General features: G+C 37.1%; 1 long non-coding RNA gene across 2 annotated transcripts in view; it reads right to left on the bottom strand.

Annotated features, from left to right (window-relative positions):
- The window catches only part of LOC106523031 (uncharacterized), a 29322-nt gene that overhangs the window by 20289 nt on the left and 1083 nt on the right, over positions 1 to 7950 (bottom strand). For both annotated transcript variants that reach the window (XR_001310843.1, XR_001310844.1), the window contains exons 2-4: positions 7462 to 7524; positions 6650 to 6725; positions 4651 to 4783 (exon numbers count right to left, since the gene is read on the bottom strand). This is a non-coding gene — a long non-coding RNA (uncharacterized LOC106523031). The remainder of the gene's footprint in view (positions 1 to 4650; positions 4784 to 6649; positions 6726 to 7461; positions 7525 to 7950) is intronic.

Genomic DNA, 7950 nt, shown 5'->3' with positions numbered 1-7950 from the left:
GAGGGGAGCTGGGGGGAAGAGACTACCAATCCAGAAATCATTTCAAAACTTGATAACACAAACACACTCCTCACGCACATCATCGCCTGACATTTCTCTGAAATCTAAAGGGCACACCTGCTTCACTGTCAGCCAGCGCCGAGTGTGTAAACAAGACAGACGGACGTGTCAACAACAACAACAGCAACAACAAACGTGTGCGCGTCTGTAAGTTGATGTAACCAAGTGAAGAAGATCAACTGCTGGAAAGTTTAATAAAAAAAGAGAAAAAAAGAAGCAGAAGACCATAAAATAGAGTCTAAACCGGTCAGAGCAGGTGAAACTCTTTGCCACAGCGACACCTGCTGGTTGTTACCTGTAATAACATCAAATTATAACAACTGGTCAGAATCAGGATGTTTAAAAGACTTAACTGTGATAAAACAAGTGTTTTATGAGTTTAATGTTTAAATGTTCAGCAAATAAAAACATAATTAAACAGATTTATTAGAAAACTGAACAAATTTATTTTACTGCATAAATGTTGGGCAAAAACAGTGGTTGGACAAACATATCCTCCTACATGTCCTGGACTAGTCTAACATGTCCTACTGTCCTCATACATGTCCTGTACCAGTCTAACATGTCCTACTGTCCTCATACATGTCCTGTACCAGTCTAACATGTCCTACTGTCCTCATACATGTCCTGTAAGTTCCAGTCTAACATGTCCTACTGTCCTCATTCGTCCTGTTCCTGTCCTGCTGCAGACAGTTCTCTCTTGTCTCAAACATGAAGGTAAATGTTTTCTTTTTAAAATGTAAAATCAATGTTAAAATGATATTTCTTGGATTTTGTTCATATTTACTAAATAAACTGAACTAAACCACCTCTCAGTCCCTCACAGCCGTGTTCTTATTTTTTATATACCTTCCAGTCAAACAGCAGGTTGAGTTGTGAAACCAAACATTGTGAATGTTTGGAAACCGCTCAAAGTGTTAATGAGTAATAATAATATTAATAATAATATAAATAATAAAACTGCTTTGCATCTAAAACTTTAACGTCAGAGACAGAAAATTTACAGCAGGACGCGGATCGATGGATCCTCTGAGGAAAAGGTGCATCGATTAAATATGAGCTGTGATGGAGCCGCTGCCTGAATCAGAGGAGCAGCTTTTCTCTGCAGCAACATGTCAGAATGTTTGAGACAAAATCTATCATGAGATTAAATTCATACAGATACWGACAGATTTGTTTTTACCTACAAAGGTCATTGAAAGAACCCGAAAGTAAAATAACAAAAAATCACAAATAAATAAAATAGGTAAAAAGGAAGAGATCGTAACTTGTTCAGGTTTGAAGGGCTCCTTCTCTAGATGTAGACTCCAAAGGAATGGAACTCCTCAAGGATCTGTACTAGTTAGCCTATGTTTTAACCTCTACACGAATGACCAGCCTGCTTTTGTTGATAAGAGAAGATTCACGTACGCAGATATCTTGTGCCTTACTGGACCTTCTGAATAATCTGAGCAGCTGTCACGGGATGCCAAGCTTCGAAGCTCTGTCCTCAGTTTTCTGTTGCACATGCCCAGTGTGTTACACACCACGATACCAAACAGCCCTGTGACTACCTGTCCCACTTTAAACATACTGAAGACAGATTACAGGACACATAACGGGGTACCATCCTTGTGTCCAGACCAGCTTTGAGGCCATCGTTTTTCAAAAACAATTTTAATGAAAAAAACTTAGTTGATTTTTAGCAGTGGTGGGAACAGCTGACAAAATCCACTTAACCGCTAAACAGATAGAAAATTTGTGGAAGCTAACGCTAACCGCTAAGACTGGTGGGACTGACACAAACCTGTTATTAGTTTTCTATTGGTCTAATTTAAAGGTGGGGAGGGTCATCTGAAGCAAATCAGCAAATCCGAACCAGTTATAGCTCTGTCTAACTAGTGATACTTCTAGTTTCAGAATAAAAGCATTTCTAGATTGAGTTTTTATTTTTGTAAATACCGTTTAAAGTTAGTCAAACCACTTTCTCTAACATATTTTATAAATAGTCAAACTTTAAATTTGTTATTTAGATATCGTTAAATATTATTTTATTTATTTTCAGTAGGTTCTTAGTTTGAAGTGCTACACAAACATCCAATACTGCTTGTAAAAGGGGATAGTTTTTATTTAATTTGGGATAAAGGACATATAAATTGAAGTTTTACGCTTGTGAATTTTTTTGTTTTGTTTTTGTGGAATTAAAATGAATGGAACTTAATTTAGTGAAAGCTAATTGGTCCACTAACGGTTTCAAAAGTTAGCAAAAAAAGCTAATCCGCTAAATGACAAGCTAGTTCTGCTATTAGCATTTCATGCCCACCACTGATTTTTACTTACATTTTTAAAACTTTTGTTTGTTAGAAGTAATTAAAATTATCTTTGTAGGCACTTTTCTTTAACTAAAAGATACAAACAAATGCATCAGCATCTGTATGGATGTGTAGGTGTTCAGTAGGTGTGTGTTTTTGTGTGTTCAGTAGGTGTGTATGTTTTTGTGTGTTCAGTATGTGTGTATGTTTTGTGTGTGTGATTGCAGTGTGGAGCGACAGCTGTGCTACAAATCAGAGCCCATTTACTGGTGACAGAGTCATTAAAGCTTGCTCATCTCATAAAACATGGAGCACGTGGTGGAGCGGCGTTGGCTCATAACTCAGAACCGCACACACTGAGTGTGTTGAGTGCAGCGAGCGTGTCCTCGTGCACGTGTTTGTTTATCTGTGCATCCATAATCAGGAGGGTGATAACGACGCAGAGGCAGAGATGGATATTTGCTAAAAGCACAGCGGCGGTTAACGGCGTCGCACTTCGTTTTATGATAAGTGCACGCTCAAACCTTCCCTTCTGTTTTGTTTTCCTCTCACTTTAGCGAAATTACACAGAATATATCCAAATTATGCAAATCTGGCGCGAAAAGTGTTTTCCCATCATCCTGCTCTCATTGTGATTCACCTTCAGCTCTAATTATGTTATTTATTGAGATCTTCTTCAAAGAATAAAAAAAATAAAAACTGTTTTCTCGCCTGATTCTATATTCTTCCTGGTGTTGAAGGAAACTCAGAGCAGCTTTCCTCTTCACAGATTTATTTAATCTGCGTTAGAAAGCGCCGTCGAGGGTTAATGTGCCGTACGGCGAGCACTGAGGTGTAAAATGTCACTAACCTCAATCTGATCTGGGGTCAGCTGCTGGAAGCTCAGCAGGTCGCTCTGACGACTCACGCACAAATGTGTGTTTCCCAAAAAATTACAACAGTTTTAAGTTAAAAGGTCTAATATTTCGAATGCATATCGCAAGTTTACCCCAACGTGTTAATCTGAGATAATCTGATGAATCATGTCAAACCTTGATGTTAATCTCATCTGTTTACCTCAACTATAAAAACAAACTACTGCAAATACTGCAGGCAGTTTAATTCTTATATATTAGAAAAATATAACTGTCTCATGAATGTTGCCTGTTAGCAGCTTTAGCCTTTAAGCTTTTGAGTTAGCTCCAAAGCTAGAAAATATAGCGTTAGCTCCAGATTTAATAAATACAGTGTTAGTCCGAGTTATTAAATATAATGTTAGCTCTAAAATTAAAAGTGTTAGCTCCAGAGCTACGAAAAATATAGCATTAGCTCCTGAAATAATAAATATGTTAGCGCCAGAGCTAACAAACATAGTGTTAGCTCCAGAGCTACAAAAAATATAGTGTTAGCTCCTGAAATAATAAATATGTTAGCTTCAGAGCTAATAAATATAGTGTTAGCTCCAGAGCTACAAAAAATATAGTGTTAGCTCCTGAAATAATAAATATGTTAGCTCCAGAGCTACAAAAATATAGCGTTAGCTCCCGAGCTAATAAATATAACGTTAACTGAGAATAAACATAATGTTAGCTACTGAGTTACAAAAAAATATAGCATTATCTCTTGAGCTAATAAATATAACGTTAGCTCCAGAGATAATAAATAAAGCATTAGCCCCAAAGCTAATACAGAGATACCTCCAGTGCTAATAAATATAGCATTACCTCCTGAGCAAATAAAAARTGTTAGCTCCTGAGCTAATGAAAATAACATTAGCTCTACAGCTAATATATGTGGCAATATATGGCATGAGCTCCCAAACTAATAATATCAGCTCGGACTCCACATGTTAATAATATATACATACATACAGTACAAATTCAGTAGCTTCAAACATTATAGATTTTAGCCTTGACTTTGCGTTTTAGTCTTAACTGTCTTCATCATCATCCCCAGAATGCATTGCGTCAGTAGCAAAATGGTAACATTGCCATTATGCAGTTAATTTATTTTTAATCCAGTATCTCCAAACATTTGGTAACTTGAACTATTTTCAACCAGGTAAGGTACTGAAACATGTTTTTAATTTGAGAATGGTTTAGTTGCTTCATTTGACCCAAACCTACAGAACTTCAGTGTTGTTGTTTGTAGTTTGTAGTTATGTGACTCACGTTGTAGTTTCACAGTAAGTCAGGTTTTACAGGTAAAAAAATGAAACAACAGGAAGAAGTAAAATCTGTAAATCACATGTGAAAAGTTCTGTCACACACACACACACACACGCACACGCACACACACACACACACACACCCTGCCCTACCTTTCTCTGAGAACACACACTCCTCCATGACCCGACAGCGGTCAGAGCAAGTGAGGCCAGCAGACCTGAGGCAGAGGAGTCATCAGCTCGCTCCTGAGTCAGTGTGAAGATCTGAACACGACCAAACTGAAAACTGTAGAAACAAAAGTTTGTTTTTTTATTCAGCCCATCAACTCAAAGATCGCTGACAGCACGGTGAAAGTGTGAAGGACGACTCAGCGTTCAGACTTTTCCTGTTTATAGTTTCGGCTTCTGCACATTTTCTTAAGCTACTTTTAGCTTTTCTGTGTTTTTCTGCAAATTTTAGATTTAAGTTACAGATTTTATACCTTTGACCTTTTTTTAACAAATCTGCTCATTTTTTAAATTCAAATAAGGTTTTGCTCATATTCTAATCAGGTTACATGTTTCTCTTCTTCTATATTGAATTTTTAGCTACTGTTCTGCTTTTTAGCCACTATTCTGCTGTAGAACAGAAGCTATAAGAAGAGCAAACCAATATTAAAAAGTACAGCACAAGCTAAATGTAGAGCAGTAGCTAAAAGCAGCATCTGTTTTGCTTTTAGTTACTGTCCTACTGCTTTTAGCTAATGTTCTGCTGCTTTTCAGCTAAAGTTTTCCTTTTAGCTTGAGCTACATTTTAATCCTGTTTGCCCTTTTAGCTTTCAGCTATTGTCCTGCTGTTTTTAGCTTTTTCTGAGTTGTTATGCAGCTTTTAGCTTGTGTTCTGCTTTTAGCCACTAATCTGGTGTTTTAAAATGTAATTGCTGGTCAGTTTTAAACTATTCTGCCTAATTTTAGCATTTGTTTAGCTAATTTTATCTTCAGCATCTCTTTTGCTAAGTTTAATGGCTAGTGTTTTGCTATCATTCTGCTGCTTTTAGCTTGTGCTTTATTTTTAATACTGTTTGCTCCTTCAGCTTTTTTTAGCCACTATTCTTCTGCTTTAAAATGTAATTTGTGTTCATTTTTTAATTACTATGTCTAATTTAATAATTTATTTTTCTAATTTTATCTTTAGCATCTGTTTTGTAATGTTTAGCGACCAGCATTTAGCTATTGTCCTACTGTTTTTAACTACCCCGGTACTGTTCTGCTGTTTTTAGACACTATTCTTCTGCTTTAAAATTGAACTTCTACAGCCCATCATCCATACATCTACAAGCATTTAGCTATTATTCTACTGTTTTAGCTACTGTTTTGCTGCTCTTCGGCTAAAGTTTTGCTTTTAAGTTGAGCTTTACTTTTTAATACCGTTTTCTGCAGGATTTAGCTTTACCAACTCGTTTTCAGCTCCTTCGGCTCTCAGTCTTTACTCACAGTAAATATAAAAATGAGGACGTTAAAATATTATTTTGTCTTTTAAAAAACAGACGAGTCATGAAGAAAGCATATAAAACAAAAAACGCACCAAGCACAAAAAAGATTAAATTTTCCGAACTCCTTCAGGAACTTCTTGATAAAATTTCCAAACAGCTCTTTGAGCTCGAAAACAACAACAAAAAAGTTTCAGTTTTGCTGAAGAACAAAGTTGGAGTCGGTTTTCCCGGAAAAAGTCCAAATCCTCCAGATGCAAAACATGAACAAAAATACTTGCAGAGAGCAACTCAAAAACACACAACTTTTATTTTGAAAAAAATGAGGAACTCCTCAGGGCAAACACGGGATAAAAATGATCTCTTCGATGTAAAAATAAGCTGCGGTCAGAATTGAAAATCTCAAATTAATGTTGTCTGAGAGGAAAAGGAGGAAAGAGAAAACAAAGTGCCGTTCCTCTRGGCCACTCTCACACAGTTCCTCATTGTCCGGCCTTGTGACTGAAAGTTTCCTCCTTCAACAATTATCTCAGAAAAGAGGAGACCAAACTTAAAAATATGTCTCCTGTGAAATAAAATAATTCACAGTAAAGATTTAATTCCAGTAATAATGACCTGAGATCCAGGCTGTAAAAAGCCTCCCCAGCAGAACAATAAAGCAGAGTTGAAATTTAAAGCCTCACCTGGATTTTTGTCAGTTGATGTCCGTTGGAGGCAGGCAGAGGTGAGGGCAGGTGGGCGGAGCCTGCAGTGATTTCCCTAAACAAACAGAGACAGAGAGAACACCTCCCATGTTTGCATGCATTTGAATACAGCAAAGCTGATCTCATCTGAATCTGGAAAACAATCAYAATAAAAGAAACAATCGTATTTTTAAGGGGGAAATGACTCCTGCTTATGATAAACACTTTTTAAACACTTGCGATAAATAAGGGGGTTGGTGGTCAAACTGGTTTATTTTAACTGATGAGCTGGTTTTGGAGCAGAGAATGCTGCCCTCTTGTGGTCAGACACTGTTAAAGCAGCTTCATATCAAAAAAAAAAAGAGAAGTCATCAAAAAAAAAAGATAAAAATAAAAAAAAAACATTGTCACCCTGCAGAGGAAGATATCTGATTTGTGAGCTGATTTGTGGTTTGGGTCACAGTTTAGTAGAGTTGTGATGTTGGATAAGGAAGTGGCGGAGGTTAGGTCGGCACAGGACAGTTGAGGACACGGAGTGAGGACAGAGGATGCAGAGGACAGAGTGAGATTAATGACTGGCTGTGGAGACCCCCGAAGAGGGAACAGCCAAAAGAAGAACATCTACAACTACCTATTTAAGCCAGCATAAAGTGTTTTATTTTTCCCTCTCTGCAGGTCAAAGGTCGGTGACAAACTTGTGCAGCTTATCAAAATAAAGGTTTGTTAGAGTGAATAAGATCAGAAAAAAACAAACTTTATTTTTTGAAGGAATGCATATCGCCCGCTGCAGCAGTTTTGGTTTAAAGACTCACCAGAAACACTGCAGATTCAGACGAGTCATGTCCCTGGTTTGAGTCAAAGAATCACAGGAAAAGCTGCAAAATCAGATGAGTTGGGTCATTGATTCGGCTCAAAGACCCACCAGAAACACTGAATACTCAGATGAGCCAGGACTCTGATTAGAGTCAAAGAATCACTAGAAATACAGATGAGTCAGGTCTTTTGAGTCATGTTAAAACTCATTGCAAACACAGCAGACTCAGATGAGTATGATCTCTGATTCGTGTTAAAGACTAAAACACTACAGACCAAGGAGATCCTATAGAACAACTGGAGTGCACAAAGACCACGTTAGCTGGAGAAGCTAATGGCTAACGCTAAACGGTCAAGTRTCTGGATTTCCCATTACTGTACATGTTGACAACAGAGCAGAAAAAAAAGGACTGACAATGTAGAAATCATTAAAACTATTAATAATAATATTAATCCAATTATTATTATTATTTTACAGTTTATATAAT

This window comes from Austrofundulus limnaeus, unplaced genomic scaffold (genome assembly GCF_001266775.1).
Source record: "Austrofundulus limnaeus strain Quisiro unplaced genomic scaffold, Austrofundulus_limnaeus-1.0 Scaffold142, whole genome shotgun sequence".
Lineage (NCBI taxonomy): Eukaryota > Metazoa > Chordata > Actinopteri > Cyprinodontiformes > Rivulidae > Austrofundulus > Austrofundulus limnaeus.
The sequence above is the reverse complement of the archived record's forward strand: the minus strand, read 5'-3'. Positions and strand labels throughout refer to the sequence as shown.